The sequence below is a fragment of the Mesocricetus auratus genome, unplaced genomic scaffold, assembly GCF_017639785.1.
Source record: "Mesocricetus auratus isolate SY011 unplaced genomic scaffold, BCM_Maur_2.0 Super-Scaffold_6730, whole genome shotgun sequence".
Classification (NCBI taxonomy): Eukaryota; Metazoa; Chordata; class Mammalia; order Rodentia; family Cricetidae; genus Mesocricetus; species Mesocricetus auratus.
In genome coordinates, this window is record NW_024429184.1 from 41,004,744 (window position 1) to 41,023,428 (window position 18,685).

General features: G+C 46.5%; 1 long non-coding RNA gene across 1 annotated transcript; it reads left to right on the top strand.

Moving 5' to 3' along the window:
- The first annotated feature begins 107 nt into the window (after positions 1-107).
- Positions 108-2,497, top strand: LOC121138074. The gene is made up of 2 exons (XR_005875281.1): positions 108-329; positions 1,819-2,497. It is a non-coding gene; the product is annotated as an uncharacterized LOC121138074 (long non-coding RNA).
- The last annotated feature ends 16,188 nt before the right edge of the window (positions 2,498-18,685 follow it).

Genomic DNA, 18,685 nt, shown 5'->3' on the forward strand with positions numbered 1-18,685 from the left:
ACAGGAAAGAAAGGCTTTGCCTCTCGCCACGCAAACGCGTCTGCCAGCCCCGCCAGGCTCGGCCGTGCTGCCGAGCACCTGCGATCGCGTTCTCCCAACGCCTACCCCCTCGAGCCGATCATCGGTCTGCGCTTACCGCGCTCTGGTCCCGCACACTTCCTTCCAACTGTATGCCTTAGAGCTCCGCTCTTCTCGAAACTTCCCTGGCCACGCTCGGCCTCCGCTGCCTGCTTCGCGTATCTAGAACCCCGCGCTAAGATACCGTTGGTGAGATGAGCTCCTCAGTCCCTGAGCACCGAGCGTTTGCTAGGCGCTGTGGAGGGGCAGAGGTATCTAAGCTGTGGGGTTACCATCTAAAGAATACCATTTAAACAGGGAGGGGTAGAAAATGGGTTAGAGTAAATTTTATTTCAGGGTTTTTGTTTTGTTTTTAGAACCTCTAGTTCAGCGTTTCTCAACTTGTGGGTCTCGCCCCCTTTGAGGTCGAATGACCCTTTCAAAGGAGTCACCTAAGACCAACGGAAAAAGATACTTATGTTACGATTCATAACAGCAGCAAAATTACAGTTGTAAAGTAGCAACAAAAATAATTTTACGGCCGGGGTCACCACACACGAGGAACTGTATTAAAGGGTCGCAGGGCAGTATTGGGAAGGTTGAGAACCACTGCTCTAGTTTTTGTTGAATGAGCGCGTCCACCAGCCACGCTACCCACGTAGCCTGGGTTAAAGTGGATGAGCAGGATTGGGTTCCTTATGTCTGGTTCTCCCCAGCCTCCCCTCTGCAACAAAATTAGCAAAGGAGACCAATTGTGATACTAGGGATAGTTACAGGATTTCAATCATGCACACACAATCTCCGTTGTGTTAGACTAAGCATGATCTGAGATTCCCTTTAAATTTGCAGATTAGGAACTGCTTTGTCTGTAGGGTTCATTCTAGAGCATTAAACACCAAACATTTTTGGTTGCTCATGTCATTCATAAAAATGTTGCTCTCCAGTTTGGCGTTGGTGACGCACGCCTTTAATCCCAGCACTCACGAGGCAGAGGCAGGTGGATCTCTGTGAGTTCAAGGCCAGCCTGGTCTACAGGGTGAGTTCCAGGACAACCTCCAAAACCACAGACAAACCCTGTCTCAAAAAACCAAAACAAAACAAGACAAATAATGACCTAAATATATGGAATGATATGTTTTCATCTCTCCGTCTGTGTATTCTCTTCCCTTCCTGAGATATGTGTGCTCCTCGGTTTTGAAAGCCATTTATTTAGAGTCCTGCTGGCAGAAATGATAACCACTGAGCTCATCTATTTATTAAGTTTTAAGATCTGTTCCTTGCCGACATAGCTCTGTTGCATGGTGCATAGCAAGCTGAACAATATGAGAGAGTGAAGTCCCCTAACCTGGCTCAGCCCTGACCCCAGTACCTGTTCACTGGTGAGAGAGAGCTGTCCCCCACCTCTGTTCTCAGCTGTGACAAGAGGATAAAAGTGGAACTACTGGATAGGCTGCCGTGGGGGAGGGGCGTAATAGACTATAGAAAATCTGGCAAAGTCTAACACATAGAAAAGCACGAAAATAGTAAAATTTGAGTTTCAATCCACTCAATTCTATAAGCCTGTAAGACAAAGTTCATCTCGTTTAATTGCCCAATCAAAAGATTTTTTGTTTTGTTTTTGGGGGGTACCTACTTTGGGAAAGAGAAGAGCTTGGTTAGCTGAGAACAACATTCAAGGGGAGATAGCAGATTCCTACATTTTTATTGTTCCTTAGTTTCCTTGTGTCTTTTCCCCATGGGTCTTGCTTTTTTTTTTTCCAGTCTTGATGTCACAGTAAAATAGCACCACATCCACAAACCTCATAAGTCATTGTCCTTCTGCTGCAATCCAACCTCTACATCTGAAATACAGAAGGATCTATCTTCAAAGAACTCCATCGTTTGCTCTGCGTTGGTACTCACCCATAATCGAAGCGCCTGGGAGGAGGAACCGGAGACTGGGAAGCCTACATCACTCTCAGCAGGGCACATCTAGTTGGATGTCAGCTTGGGATACATAAGACCCTGTCTCGGAAAACAAGGGCTGTGGGGATGGCACGGTCAAGAAAGAACATGAAGACTTGAGTTCAAACCCCAGCACCCACATAAAAAGCCGGGTATGGTGGTACACACCTGTAACCCTAGTGTTGGGCGGGTGGAGACAGGAGGATCCCTGGGGCTCACTGGCCAGACAGCCTAGCCTACATCCAGGTCCCAGTGAGGGGCATTCTGTTGGGCAGTTCCTGAGAAAGAATGGTGGTTCCAGAGACTGACCTCTGTCCCACAGTGCATAAAACTGAGTGCGGTAGTGTGTGCCTGGAATCCCAGCACGTGGGAAATGAAACCAGAGGGTCAGAGGTTGAAGGCCATCTACCCTCAGCTACAGAGCATTTGAGACCGCCTGAGATACATGAGTCTGTCTCTAATGTCACAAGACAATAAAAACCCCCAGTGGTGGTCAGATATTAGTGGGGAAGCAGAGATGAATAAATGGGTGGAGCAGGTAGGGAAAACACTGTATGATACTGCTATAACATGGAAACATGTTCTTTATACATTTCTCAAACCCCAAGGATATATAATAGCAAACTCTCTGGGGCTGGGAGAGTGCTTGCACAGCATGTACAAGGTAGTGGGTTGGATCCTCAAGTAGATATAAATTAATCTGTTCTAGCAGACATACAGCTCTGTTTCAGGACAGCTAAGGTTGGGAAGATGAGGAGGGTGTACATGGGAATTGTACTTTTCCCTCAAGAGTTGCTATGAACCAAAAACTGCTTTAAAGAAAAAAAAACATAAATCTATCCAAAAAGAAAAAAAGGCAAAAAATATTGCATATGTCTCTTGGAGATGTTGGGATTTAAGCTTAGAAATAATTTGAGATGCTTTTTGGCAGGCATTTAAGTGCATTTTGTGGAAGAGTTACTGTAAACTGCATCTCTAAGGCAACTGCTCTTTTTACCATCTGTCAAAAATCTCACCTTAGAATTTTTTAAATTGTATTTAAGTTTGAATAGAGATCCTTATTTATATTTTTAATTTATAGTTTCTTTTTCTTTTGAAACAAGCTAACTTCACCATGTCACCAAGGATGGCCTTGGATAGAGTAAGCAACATTGAAAGTACCTAAGGAGGACAGTTAACATCAATCTCCAGCCACCACACATGGGTGAAGAGACATGCTCACATACACACACACACACACACACACACTCATACACACACATGTACATACATGGGGGAACACACACATGTTCACATAGACACAGGCACAATTGTGGCTAGTTTTATTATAGAATATGGATCTTACTCAAATACTCTCAACACAAACATAACATCTGCTTCTGTAGTAAGTTTCTAAATTCTATACACATTATCATTGTCAGTAGAGGGAAATTTGCATTTATGTTGGGTGTGCTGGTGCATGCCTTTAATATCTGCACTGGGGAGGCAGAGGCAAGCAGATATCAGTGAGTAAATTCCAGGCCAGCCATGGCTACACAGGGAACCCTATCTTCAAAACAAACAAAGCAAAATTTAATTTATTAATAGTATGTGAGGCAGGCAATTATTGAATAACCTTTTCATGACTACTTCAAAATATATATCCATCAAAGAGCAGTCTTTAAAACTTGGCTCTCAGATAAATAAAATCCAATAGAATAATTAAATCCAAGAGAATCTTTTTTTTAATAGCATTTGGAGGAACACTGGCATCATTCATGTGTTCCTTTGTAAAGGGAAATTTTACAATTTCTTCTCAAGTAAAAACACAATCTAGGGGACAAAACAAAACTGTCTATGCTTTGGAGTCAATCAGAGCTGGTGAGATTGGTATTGTGTTATCAGAGTTATCAGGGGATAACTGTGCTGCTCCAGAGTTTCCAGATGTTTATAAAGTGAGGAGTATAAACTCCTCAGATACAAAGATCAAGAGACACAGGCACCTGGCAGATAATAGATGTTTTCAACAAACTAGCTGTGGCAGTAGCCACTGCAAATGTTTCTGCCATTAAAGTTACTAACAATATAAATTTTTACCAAATTTGTGACTGCACAGGAAATTGTTAAGCTTTGACATGTGTAATTCATAGGTCCTTGGTTCTTGCTCACTTCAGACAGGCTCCTGTGTATCTCAGAAGGATGACTTTGAACCGATCCTCCCTGTACCTCCCACATTCCTGGGTTATGGGATGTTCCACCATGCCCAGTTGATGTGGTTCTAGAGATCAAATCCAGGGCTTCCTCCAGGCTCTGAGCTCCATACTATGTATCCTTCAACCAATTCTTACTAAATTCTTAACTTCATAGTATGCCTTCTATCACTTCTTCACTTTATATTGAGAACACAGCCTGCTCACTAGCAGGAAAAACACTATTTAGACATGCCGTCTTTGGCTCACCTAATCCTATTAATACTTTACCTATTCCCCTGCTGGGTAAAGCATCCCCAACACCCTTCTCCAATCTGACTTCAATTAAATTCATCCACAACTTTCTTTCCTTTTCATCTCAAGCTCTGGGTACCAGGACAGGCAGGCATGACAAGAAGGAACAAGGCACTGGCTTTAGAAGAAGGACTAGCAGACTGCTCCAGAGAAAGGAGCACCCCCACCACAGAACAGTTTCCTTGCCCCCTTTGGTTAGGCCTCAGCTCATGAACATGTATATAATCATTAATTTTTGCAGTATGACTAGCTGCTTTCAGTGCTGAGGATGGAACTCAACATGTTTTTCACTGCATCAAGAATAGGAGTCTGGTCTAGCAGTATAGTTCAGTTGATAGAAAGCTCTGGGCTGCATCACATAAAAAAGCAGGTATAATAGGGCATGATTGTATGCCTGCACAGAAAGTGAAGGCAGAAGGACCAGAAGTTAAGGTCATCTTCAACTACATGGAAGTTTGAGTCTGTCCTCTGCTATAAGAGATCCTGTCTCAAAAAAAAATTGTCAGTTCTCCTCCCTTTGACTCTGGTACTAGTGACTTGCCTTGACCAACAAACAGAATATGGCATCCTTAATAGTCCAGAACATCCAAGAAGAAATGTCTATAAGACACTTTCTAAATTGCCCCTATTTGGGGCACCTGTGGTAGGAACGTAGCACACGTGCAATGAAAAGCCCAAGACACACACACACACACACACACACACACACACACACACACACACACACACACGTGCCCCTGTTGTAGCCTCCAGGGCACTCAGTAGATAGTCATCAATCCCAGCCTACTGGGGGAACCATTCGGAACTGTAGTTGAGCTGAGTCATGAGGAGATTGCCACTCTGGCTATCACCTGACTGCAACTGTGTTGGTGACCCAGAGAACTACTAACTGAACCCAGCCAGCCCTCACAGAACCACAAGACAGTAGCAAGCCGTGGTCTTCTTGGATTCATTTTGCTGGGAAGAGAGTGTACAACATGCCACGGCAAGCTAGTGGAGGTCCAAGGACAACTTGGTTCTTGCCTTGCACCTTGCTGAAACAGTCTCCCTTGTTCCTGCTGCTGTATTGCTTCTTCCAGGATAGCTGGCTGGTGAGTCGAAGGGCAGGAGCGCTGGGACTGTAGATGTGAGCTGCTACTTCTGGCTTTTTATTTGGATCCTGGGAACTAAACTTGGTTCATCCAGTTTGCATAGCTAGACTTTACCTGCTGAGCCACATTCTCAGCCCCAAGCTAAACCATGGGACCATCTGCTATACAGTAATCAGTGAGAAGAACATCTGGCTGTCCTCCAGGGCAGCTGACAGCCCCTTGATGACTCATGGATCCAGGCTTCTTACAGCTGTTCCTCACCGATATCTCTCTTTTTCTGTTCATTCAAAAAGTCTTAACTATCAGTGCCAGCACTGTGAGCAGACACATCAGTCACTTTCAATTCCTCAAAATACAGTGCTTTTACTACAAAATACATTTTAAGGTACTTTGCCATTTTTTAAATTGTTTATTACATTTTTTTAAAAATTTTATGTGCATTGGTGTTTTGCCTCATGTATGTGTGAGGATGCCAGATCCCCCTGGAGCTGGGTTTACAGATGGTTGTGAGATGATATGTGGGTATTGGGAATTGAACCCAGGTCCTCTGGAAGAGCAGCCAGTGCTCTTAACTGCTGAGCCATCTCTGCAGCCCCCTCAAAATACATGTATGCACCCCATAAATATATATCACGATGACCTAAGAGACATGTCCAGTGACTTCGGTGGTAGAGTAGTAAGCATATACAGCTTCCTGCAAAACACATGTCCAGCCGGGCAGTGGTGGCTCACGCCTTTAATCCCAGCACTCGGGAGGCAGAGGCAGGAGGATCTTTGTGAGTTCAAGACCAGCCTGGTCCACAAGAGCTAGTCCCAGGACAGCCTCCAAAACCACAAAGAAACAATACAGAGAAACCCTGTCTCGAAAAACAAAACAAACAAACAAACAAAAAAAGCATGTCCAGGTCGCATTCTCATGATCAAAAACCCAAACCACCACCTCCAGCTAAAGGCTGCCCCGGATCTCCTGCTGTCGACAGTGCCGTTCTTCTGGCATTCACTTGTAGTCATCTGTCACTTTATAGAGGATGTGCCTGGACAAAGAGACACTCTCCTCTGAGATCCAAGCTTCTGTTGGGTTGGGCAGCCTAGAAACAGCCGTGGGGCACATGAGGAGACCGGTAGGAGGATGCCATATGAACACCACGTGCCTTGCAGAGAAAAGCCCTTGTTGAGAAACAGGAAGCTGGGCTCTTAACTTCCTGCTGGGTTGTGTGGATGAGGAAGTGTGTGTTCCCGAGTGTGTGCAGCGGAGCTCTGACCAGTGTGGCTCAGGCAACATCAGCATCTAATAGATCAGTGGGAAGGGGGGGACGGAAAAATGGCTTCCTATGAGAAGTTCTCTCGTCTCCTTACCACATGCCAGGGAATGATAATCTGCCCACATTTAAAACACCTACCTCCCAGAAAACTGTTGAGTCTTCTCAGCCATACGGTTCATCTTTCTCGGGTTACTATAATTTCTTCCTTCCTTCCTTCCTTCCTTTTTTCTTTCTCTCTCTCTCTCTTTTTTTTTTTTTTTTTTTTTTTTTAGAGACAGGGTTTCTCTGTATTGTTTTGGAGGCTGTCCTGACACTCGCTCTGTAGACCAGGCTGGCCTCGAACTCACAGAGATCTGCCTGCCTCTGCCTCCCAGTGCTGGGGGATTAAAGACGTGTGCTACTACCGCCCAGCATGGGTTACCATAATTTCTTTCCTTCTCTCTTTCCTAAATAAGGTCTTTCTGCCCTCTTGGTGTTAAAAGTATTGACTTATTCAGGGCAAATTCTTTAAATTTCAGTGAGCTGGTCATGGTGACACACACTTGTATTCTGTGACATAGGAGGTTGAGGCAGAACAATCACAAATTTGAATTTGAGACTAGCCAAGGCATCTTAAGACCCTGCCTGTCTCCAGAAGAAGGCGGGGGGGGGAGAAGGGGAGGGAAAAAAGGAAGAGAGAGAAGAGGAAGGAAGACGGAGAAGGGGAGGAGAAAACGAGGAAGAGGAAGCAAACTAACCAGTAAACTCCAATGCTGATGATGGAGAAACAGATCCATTATCTATGAAACAGAAGCCTGGCTGTACACTGCATCACACATTCCCAGTACCCAGGAGGGTAGGAGAGGAGAACCATGAGCTTGAGTCTAACCTGAGCCACAGATGTATAACAAGTTTAAAGCCAGCCTGACATACATAGCCAGATTCTGTCTCAAAAACATAAACTAAGGGGGGGGGGCTAGAGAGCTAAGAGTACTTAGTAGCTAAGAGCACTTCCTGCTCTTGCAGAGGACCCAGGTTTGGTTCCCAACACACATATGGCTGCTCACAACTGTCTGTAACTCCAGTTCTAGGGGTCTGATACTCTTTCCTGGCCCCAGTAAGCACCCGCACTCACACACACACACACACACACACACACACACACACACACACAGGCAAATACTCATTATAAAAGAGTTTTTGAAAGAATTTAGAAGAGTTGGTAATTAGTCAAGATAGATATACAATTTGATAGACCCAGCGTATATGTGTGTCTGTGTATGTCTGTCTGTCTGTGTGCCTGTGTGCATGTTGATGTCTGAGTATCTATGTGTATGTGTGTTTGTCTGTGTCTCTGTATATATGTGTTAGTATCTGCGTCTATGTATGTGCATGCCATGTGTATGTATGTGCGTATGTGTTACTTTTCCCAAATACAGAAGCAAGACTATCCTCTTTTATTATAATCCCCTAAGATTATCTACTTACAGCATTTGAGCAGGTAGAGAACTGACAAGACATGATAAATGTGACCATAATTAAGAGATGTCTTTCAGTGACAGAGCAAGGGGCCCTGCATATATTTGACATGCACTTAGTCAGCCTAAACTAAGACTCCTGTTTATTGTGAAGCTCAGACGAGCATTTCTGTTAAGTCAGCTGTTATCTCACATCTAAACTGGAGCAAGGTATCAGGTTTAGCTTTAACCATCTCTGTGAAATGGTCAGAGAAACTCTACCTTTTCTGTTATTGAGGCCATCTTGGTATCGCAGAGGAAAAGGTAAGCAAAGAAAAACACAATTATTGCCAATATACACTGAACAAAGGAATGAGATTATAAAGCAGAGGTAAAAACCACGTACAGAGAATCGGCAAGATGAGTCATAATCCCAGCCCCTGAAATAGCTCAGCTTTGGTATATGGTATGACAGATCTGCCAAAAACTAAGGTAGTAAGATCAAATAACCACTGAGGTTATTTGAAAGAGTCCCTGGAAGTACACCTACATCTGCAGTGCCAGAAAATGCCACCTTTGGTCAGGCATGGCTGTCAGCACATGAGGGTCAAGACAAGCGAATTGCCCACTAATACACTGCATGGCATCAGCTGCTCTTCCTTTTGGGGGGGACTCCCTCATTGTCTCTGCCACCTATCTGCCCACAACCTCTGGGGCTGCACCTCTAGCCAAGGCCGAGCAGGCCTCCCTGTTCTCCTTCCCTCTCCTGTGCAAGCTGTCAGTTTAAGGCTTTCCCTCCTTCAGTTACCAGCCCTGGTCTGTTTATTTTTGGCTTCACATCTCTGCTCTAAACTGGAAATACAAGTTTGATGATCAACCCATTCCTTGCTTTCTCAAACCTTTGTGTCATGTTAGCTCCAAGGCTTTGCTGCAGACCAGGACAGAGCAGTCATGTCAGGGAGCCTCTGGACTCAGGGGAGTATACCACCTCCTCTGGGACCTGCCATCCTTCCTGCCTCCCTGGGACCTGCCATCATTCCTGCCTCCCTGGGACCTGCCATCATTCCTGTCTCCCTGGTTTTCCCACTTGTATCAGAGCTCAGCTCTCCCTGAGGTAGAGAGTAGGACCACTGAACCCACAAGCCGGCATGCCTCTCTAGGGAGGCTGCATTCCAATGGGGACTGAGTGACAGTGACAGTCGTTAGGTTCCACCCAGCACCATTTTTCTATGAGTTTCCTTTTTTTTGAGGGCATCCAGACGGGATGTCTCCCCTTTCCATGTATTCCGTACTCCACAGAGAAATTATTTCTCTCCAGATGTCTGTGAAGACACCAGACTTCCTTCCCTGCTGACCTTCCCTGCTACCTGTGTGACCTCCAGCATATAAATGAACCTCAGCCTCTGTCTGCTCATCCAGGGGCTTAGGACAAAGTTTGAAGAAGAGTCGACAGAGACCAGCACATGGTAAGAACTGACATCAGGGGCTGGGATGGCTCAAAGGGTAAAAGAGTGGGTCGTGCTCATCTGCCAACTTGAATTCAGTCCCCAGAGCCAACAATGGAAGGGGGAAACTGACACCTGAAAGTTGTCCTCAGACCTCCCCCTGCCCTGTGTGCACCCCCATTACAACCACACAGTCCCCCCTCTGTCTCTCTCTCTCCCTCCTCCCCTCCCCTGTCTTTCCTCCCTCCTCCCTCTCTTTTTCCCTCCCCCTCTTTCCATCCCTCCCTCTCCCCTGCCCCATCCCTCCCTCCTCTCTCTCCTTCTCTCCCTCTCCCCCTCTCCTACACACACACATACACACATACACACACACACACACACACACACACACGCACACACATGCATACACACACAGTCAGCAGTTCCTAAACTGTCAGTGTCTGGCCCAGCTGGGGGCCTCCTGGACTTTGCTCCATCACCTTAGCCACCGTCCATTTGGGTTGCTCACAACTATGCCAGCCTGGCTGCTACACGGTTTTCATCTTAGTGCCGTTGGTTCTCCCTGTGCTGAATGCAAAGCACAGTGAAATGTGCATTAATGGAATATCGGCGCACAGCGGAAGGGAGACTGGAGCCACAGGCCAGCGTGCCAGAGGCATAGCAGAGAACCTGGCCAGGGGACATCTGTTTTTAGCATGGTCAAAGCAGGGACCTGTTGACTATGGTCCAATGAAGAACCATGAGGAAAGCAATTATGTTAGTGACTGTAGCTACCAGACAGATGACTGAAAGCAGCAAGACTTGCCAGCCATGATTTTCTCTCAACTCTGGAGCTCCTGCCTCTGGTGTCCTGCCCTGTTTGAGTTCCTGTCCTGACTTCCTCCTTCAGTGATGGACAGTAATGCTGAAATGTAAGCCAAATAAACCCTTTCCTCCCCAGCTCCTTGTTTCGTCATGGTGTTTCATCGCAGCAGTAGAAACCCTAACTAAGCCAGAGAAGAGTGTTTTCAAGGAAGGGAGTGAAATGAGCAGCATTAAATGACCAAAACAGAAATCCTAGCAGACAGCAGAGGAAAAGGCCAAGTCATGGCTGTAGGATTAGACGGTAACACAGAAGCATCCTGCATAGTGCTTTTATGCTTATGGGTTATGTAGCAGGGAATTGGTAGATAATGTGTTTCCCCATTTTGTATTCTGGCTTCATCTTTCTCAGTGTGTGCTGTTGGTAGTGAAGTTGGAGGGGGATTGGGACTGAAGTAGTGGATCTAGAAGAAGTTAGGGGGAAGAACAGGGGGCTTCTATGCATGTATGAAATTCTCAAAAAATGAAATATTATATAAAAGTATTATAAATCCAAGAATGGACTGTTGGCTCCTGGAGAAGGTTTATCAGTATAAAGAGTACATAAAATCCTAACATCGCTCATACAGCACACACATGAAAAGATGTGTAAATTAACAACTCTTTGGAGAGTTCCCACTAATGTTGGTGACGGTCACTCATCCTGTGCTCCTGGAGCCAGCTGCCTATCTCTGACCTTGCCCAGGACTGCTCAGAACTACCCAGCATGCCCTTCAGCAACTTTCCTGCTCCAGTTTCCACAGGTTTTCTCATCTCGCTCCTTCCTGTTGCTGCTGCTTCCCTATCTCTAGGATAATCGCTCAGGTGACCCACAGTGATAGCATTCCTCACTTCAGTGGCTGCTCTGGAAGGGCTGCTGGTCTTAGCTCCGTGTCCATACCGAGAGAACCTCAGCCTTCCTGTCCTTGCCTTTCTGCCTAGCCAGGCAAACTAACCCACAGTTTTTACTTCCAAATAGAACACCAGAGAGATGGTATAACCATTCCTTTCCAGTAATGGATGACATATGGTGGGACACTAGTTTACCCTTCCTGAAGGAATTACATTCATTAACTTCAAAATGATGAGGAGTTAGACGTAGTAAGTAGCTTGATTATATAATCCCAGCACTTGGTTGGCTGAAGCAAGAGATCGGCTGAGGTTAGACCAGACACATAGTGAGTTCTAGGCCAGCCTGTGTTACACAGTAAAAACATTAAAAAATAATAATAAGCTAAGCAGAGGGGAAAGGGGAGGAGGAAATCAAAGAACGCAGCTGGGAGTGTGCCTCATCCCAAAACACCAACAATGTGGAGGCTGAGGCAGGAGGATTGTTGGGGCCAGACTAGACTATACAGTTTGTTCCGAGACAGTCTGGGCTACAGTGTGGAAAACTCTCTCAAGAAAGGGAGGAAAATGCTGGGTGATGCTGGTTCGTGCCTTTGATCCCAGTGCTCCATGCTGATCTCTGAGTTCAAGGGCAGCCTAGTCTACAGAGTGAGCTCAAGGACAGCCAGGGCTACATAGAAACCCAGACTCAAACAACAGCAACAACAAAAACCAGGGGAGAATGGGGGTGTGAATAGAGGACCCGTAAGGACGCTGACACACCTCAAGCCATCTGGAGGATTGGAAGAGTCCACAAAAGCCAGGAGGTTACGAGACACAGCTCAGTGCTTGCCTAGCAGAAGCCCCTGGGTTCCATCCCCAGCACCAAAAATTAAAATCACAGAAACAAAAGACGCCACAGAGGCAAAAACAGGCTCAGCAGCAAGGCCAACTTTCCCTCTCTGTAGGCACCTTTCCTTTCCTGATTCTGTTATTTAGAACCTCATTCTCTCAAAAATGCAGATCGACCCTGCTCAGCCTTCCCAGAAGGGCTCGCAGTCAGTGCTCATGGCTGTTTCTCTCGGCCAACCCTTTCTCCCGCAACAACCCCGACCGTTGGTCAGCCACTCCTCCTTCTTGTGATACTGACATCTTGTTATATGTAGAGTCTTCTCTGTACGACTGTTTCCATGGGATTGGGTCACCCTAACCTGCAGCGGGATTCCTCAGATCAGGCCCGTTGGAAGAGCAAAGCCACCCGCACACCGTGATTGGCTCAGAAACAAATGTATGGCATGTGTTTAGTATATCAGAGTCAATTAAATGTAGTCTGGAACAATCTGGTGCCGTATTGGGAGGGCAGAGTGCTTTCTCCATAGGGTTGCTGAAAAGGGACCGTGCAGGCCTGGAGCGGATGTTCTCCGAGGTAGAAAGGGTGTGCGCAGCTGGAGCATGGACCTTCGTGGTATAAAGGGCTCGTGCAGGGCCTGCAGAGGGAAGAGGAATGCAAGGTGTGTCTGCTGCTGCTGTACTTAAGTCTCCACTACAAATCCACCCTTAGTCACTTGCTCAGCAAAAATTTAGCTTGCTCTTTAAACGTTTCTCCTCCGCATCTGCTGGGATGCGGAGCTTCATCAGTAGAGGGCGCTGGGGAGACACTGCAGAAGAAAGGATTTGCTTTCAGGTTCTGGTCCCTTCCATGCCCACAGAACTGGGCCTCAGCGCCCAGCTCTTGCAACACCGATGGCTCTTGGCTTTTGGCTCGTTCTGTTTCTTTAAATTAACGGGCACCTCTCCTGGTACTTTCAAGCATTTCTCCGTGAACAACTTCCCTCAGTGGATGCCAGGGGAATGCAACTTCTGTCAGACGTAAAACACAGCGCTGCTCCGTTCCACACTCAAGATTTCAGCCCAGGTTGGAGGACTGGGGGAGCAGGTGTTCGTCTTCCAGGACAGTCAGGGCAACACAGAGAAAACCTGTCTCAAAAGAACCAAAAACAAAAACAGCAGCAACAAAAACAAAAACAAAAAACCCCGCCAAGCGTTGGTAGCGCACGCCGTTAATCCCAGCACTCGGGAGGCAGAGGCTTGTATATCTCTGTTAGTTTGAGGCCAGCCCTGGTCCACAGAGCGAGTTCCAGGACAGCCTCCAAAGCTACAGAGAAACCCTGTCTCGACAAACAGAAGAAGAAGAAGAAGAAGAGGAGGAGGAGGAGGAGGAGGAGGAGGAGGAGGAGGAGGAGGAGGAGGAGGAGGAGGAGGAGGAGGAGGAGGAGGAGGAGGAGGAGGAGGAGGAGGAGGAGGAGGAGGAGGAGGAGGAGGAGGAGGAGGAGGAGGAGGAGGAGGAGGAGGAGGAGGAGGAGGAGGAGGGAAAGAAAGAAAAAAGAGAAATATAAAAATACGATTTTCATAGGCCACTTCACACATGAAACAATAACAGGACACCACACATTTTACATATATATGCACATTTATAAAGAGATCACAATAGCTCACAGACACACAAATGAGAATTGCATCGGTATAATGTTTGTGAGCAGATATTCATACATAGTTCAAAACTCAAAACTGCAAAATGTACAGAGCTTAGAACAGCTGGAGTCCAGGGTCGTCCTCAGCTGCACATCAGGTTCAAGGCCAGCCTGGACTGTCAAAAAGTTTGGAGGAGACCGGAGAGATAGCTTAGTGGTTAGGAACTCTGGCTGCTCTTCCCAGGACCTGGGTTTGATTCCCAGGACCCATGTGGCAGTTCACAACCATGTGTCTCTCCAGTCTGGGGGATCCAACACCCTCCTGTGGATCCTCAGGCACCAGACACACTCTGTGCACGGATACACACACAGGCAAACACTCCAACACATAAAATAAATCTAAAAAATCCAGTGAGAGGAGAGGCGGCACATGCCTTTCATCCCAGCACTCGAGCGGTTGAGGAAGGCCGGCTGAGTTCAAGGCCAGCCTGTTCTACGTAGGGAGGGAGCTCCAGGTTAGTCAAGGTAACATAGTGAGACCCCCGACACATAAAATTTTTAAAAAGCAAAATGCGTATGTACATATCTCTGGGTTAATAATTTTGTGCACTCAACTTTATAAATGTGGTTATTTGAAATGCCATGATGAACAATTGCATGTTTTATAAGATAAATTTAAAAACACATTAGGAAGCATGGATGTCACCCAATATTGAGTAGAGCCCTTGCCTAATACATGTGAGGTCCTGGGTTCAATGCCAGCACTACAAGAAAACATATACACACACATAGCAGGTCAGCACGGTAAATAGGCAGTTACCCAAAGAACTAAAGTCTTGAGAAATTTCATCTTTCTCAAATAGAGATGTACCAAAAATGGAATTTTGACTTTTTGTTGTTGTTGTGTTATGTTTCTGGGCAGGATTTCTCTGTGTAGCTCTGGCTGTCCTGGAACTTGCCCTAAAGACTAGATTGGCCTGAAACTCAGAGATCTGTCTGCCTCTACCCCTGGAACATTAGGGAATAAAGGCATGTGCCACCACTCCCCGATGAGATTTTTACCACACCAAATCACCTATAACAATGTTTCTCCACAGGATTGACATTGCAAAAAAAAATGCATTTAAGGCGAGTGGTGGTGGTGCACCTCTTTAATCCCAGCACTCGGGAGGCAGAGGCAGGCGGATCTATGTGAGTTTAAGGCCAGCCTGGTCTACAGAGCGAGTCCCAGGACAGCCAGGATTATTACACAGAGAAACCCCGTCTCAAAAAACAAACAAACAAAAAATCTAATATCTGAGAAAGACATGAAGAGAAAATGTGTAACACAGAGGGCCGCTTAAAGCAAAGTTGAGGACTGAACACTATGTGGGAAGAAATAAAACAAGAAGCAAAGCTTAAAAGAAAGTTTAACATGCTAAAAAGTGTGTTGCAGGGATGGGCTGTAGGCAACCAGCTGGAGGTGGGTCTGTAAGAGCAGGTGGCTGCGGCTCTTCATTCTGCTTTTCCTCCTCCTCCTCCTCCTCGTCCTCCTCTTCCTCCACAGCTCTCAGGAGGAAAAAAAATGGTCACAGTCATTTTCTAGATGTACTGATCAGTTTTTTGGGTTTTTTTTTTTTTTTTTTTTTTTTTTTTGGTTTTTCGAGACAGGGTTTCTCTGTGGCTTTGGAAGCTGTCCTGGAACTCACTTTGTAGACCAGGCTGGCCTCGAACTCACAGAGATCTGCCTGCCTCTGCCTCCCCTGATCAGTTTTGTTTTTTCACAGTTACTTGTTTTTATGTTATGTGTGTGTTTGCCTACATGTATGTCTGTGCACCAATGTGCCTCAGAGGCCACAGGAGGTTGTCACATTCCCCAGGAACTGGAGCGCAGATGTGACGTTGCAATGATAAACAGCACACTTGTTGAGGATATAGGCAACTGTTTATTGTAGAAATTACTCACAAGAGAAAACAGCAACCCAGATGAGTCAAGTAGTTTCCCCCACTCCCTGAGCCCCACCCACGAACCAGAAGCCGAAAAGAGAGCGAGGCTCTGCTGCTCAGTCTTTTATTCCTTCCTCCGTACACGCCCCTAGCGTGTGGCCACAGGTGGGCCTGACTAGTGGTGTAGTTCACCGCCCAGTGTCCAGTCATGCCCAAAGTGGGTGTGGTTAGCGGCAGGGTTCCACGCTTTCATTACCACATCCGTGTGCATCTTTAGAGCGCCACGTGGCTAATGGCGGAGTCCTAAGTTTCCCCCTACACAGGTGATTGTGAGCTACTGTGTGGCACCTGGGGCCCTGGGAAGAGCAGCCAGTGCTCGTAGCTGCTGCGCCATCCCTGTAGCTCCATACTGCTTGCTTAACTTTCCTATGATTTGATATTCACCGACACAAGAGTTCCCTCCCATTTTTCCATCTCCCATGTCAGGAGTCCGCATTGTTTTGGAAATACAAAAGTCCATTCTGCGTGTGTTCGGGTGCGGACCACACGCGTGGCAGAAAAGCACCTGGTGACCAAGCAGCAGCAGGGATTCGAGCTTTCCCAGCCTGCTTATTGAATCATTACTTTGGAACCAGTCCCTGACTTTTGTGGCTTCTGCTCACAAGTGCAGGGTAAACTCACTAAAAACTGGAAGGAATGTCAGTTCAGAGAATAGACACGTTTTAAACTGAAGTTTCATTCCTGTACAGAACGTGACTAGTTCCTTCCCCCATGCTGGACTTCAGACCTGTAGTGGCTGCATTTCTGTCAACTTGACACAAGCTAGAGTGATCACAGAGGACGGAGCCCGTGGAGGAAACGCCGCCAGGAGGTCCAGCTGTCAGGCATTGTCTTAATTAATGATCAGTGGAGGAGGACCCAGTCTATGGTGGGTGGGGCCACCCCGGGCTGGTGATCCTGGGTTCTGTAAGCCAGCAGGTTGAACAAGCCATGAGGAGGAAGCCAGTGAGCAGCTCGCCTCCACGGCCTCTGCATCAGCTCCTGCCTCTGGGATCCTGCCGTGTTTGAGTTCCTGTCCTGACTTCCTTTAGTGATGAACAGCAATGCTGAAGTGTGAGCCAAAGAATCCCTTTCCTCCACAACTTGCTTTTTGATCATGGTGTTTTGTCACAGCTATGGAAACCCTAACTACAACTGCAAGTTTTTTCAGCAGTTTCCCCCATGGGAATTGCAGTTTGGGTCTCGACTGAGGTTTTAGGGTTTCAGCATTCTTAGGGACTGTGACTTCCTGGAGTTCAGGCTTCAGGGAGGATTTGGGAGGATTTCAATAATCAGGATTGTGACATTTGGGGTTGTGTCATTGGGAAATTAGCATCATTACTCAATGATTCCTTACTCCAAATACGCCTTTATAGTTAAGCATATTTTAGACTTTTTTTTCTGATCAAATGATCACATAGTTTCTCTGTCCTAATGGCCATGAAGACAGTGTCTGAATTTGGCTCTAACTGGATCAAAAGCTGCCTTTAGCCAGAGCTAGAGGTCTTGCCTGTGATCTCAGCTCTGGGGAGACTGAGGCAGGAGAACCAAGTGTCTGAATCTGTATAACAAGGGCCAATCTCGAGGTTTTTGTTAGACATTTTTGTTTATTTACATAACTTATTTATTGTGTGTGTGTGTGTGCTCCCGAGAGAGAGAGAGAGAGAGAGAGAGAGAGAGAGAGGGAGGGAGAGAGAGAGAGAGGGAGAGAGGGAGAGAGAGAGAGAGAGAGGGAGAGAGAGAGGGAGAGAGAGAGAGAGAGAGGGAGGGAGAGAGGGAGAGAGAGAGAGAGAGGGAGAGAGAGAGGGAGAGAGAGAGAGAGAGAGAAAGAGAGAGAGAGAGAGAGAGGGAGAGCACCCATACACACCCACACATGGAGGTCAGAGAACAACTTTCAGGGGAGTTTTCCTCTACCATGTGGGACTTGTCCATGACCTCAGGGTTTAGTGTCAAGTACCTCTTCCTACTGAGCCATCTCTTTCCCCAGTCTCAAAAATTGTTGAAGTTGTCTCTCTCACTGGGCCTTGCAGGTATGCAAACTTTTTCCTTTGCCTGAGTTATTTTAGTTACACTTTTTATCTCTGGCAAATTAAAGATGGGCACTCACATGAGTTGTGAAAGAGGAACAAGGAAGGGAACAAAAGAAGCTCACCAGAGCATCCTCCTGTCAGGAGGCAAGAGGAAACCTCACATAGGAAGGGAACAAAGCTCACCAGAGCATCCCTTGTCAGGACACAAGAGGAAACCGCACATAGGAAGGGAACAAAAGAAGCTCACCAGAGCATCACCCTGTCAGGAGGCAAGAGGAAACCTCACATAGGAAGGGAACAAAACTCACCAGAGCATCCCTTGTCAGGACGCAAGAGGAAACCGCACATAGGAAGGGAACAAAACTCACCAGAGCATCCCTTGTCAGGAGGCAAGAGGAAACTGCACATAGGTGTCACAGCAAACAGCTGAACTTTACGGTCAACCCAAATTATTCGGCTTCAATCTTACTAGCAAAATGTTGGAGCCAGAGAGCAAAAGTCAGAGAGACAAAATTGGAGTTAATTGTGGTAGCATGTAGAACTATCCAGAAATCCAGTATTCAAAATGAATTAAAGCCAGGAGTGGCCATGTGTGCCTTCAATCTCAGCCCTTGTGAGACAGAGGCAGGAAGATTTGTGTGAGTTCTAGGTCAGCCTGGTCTACACAGCAAGGTCCAGACCAGTCAGGGCTACATAGTGAGACCCTGTCTCAAAAAAAAATCCATTTAACTAATTTAACTGCCTTGTTCAGTTGTGAGTGCCTGGTCGTAGAGATGTTGGGAACAAGGAGTGACAGCCACTACCCAGAGTACTATGGTAGAGATTATTGTATT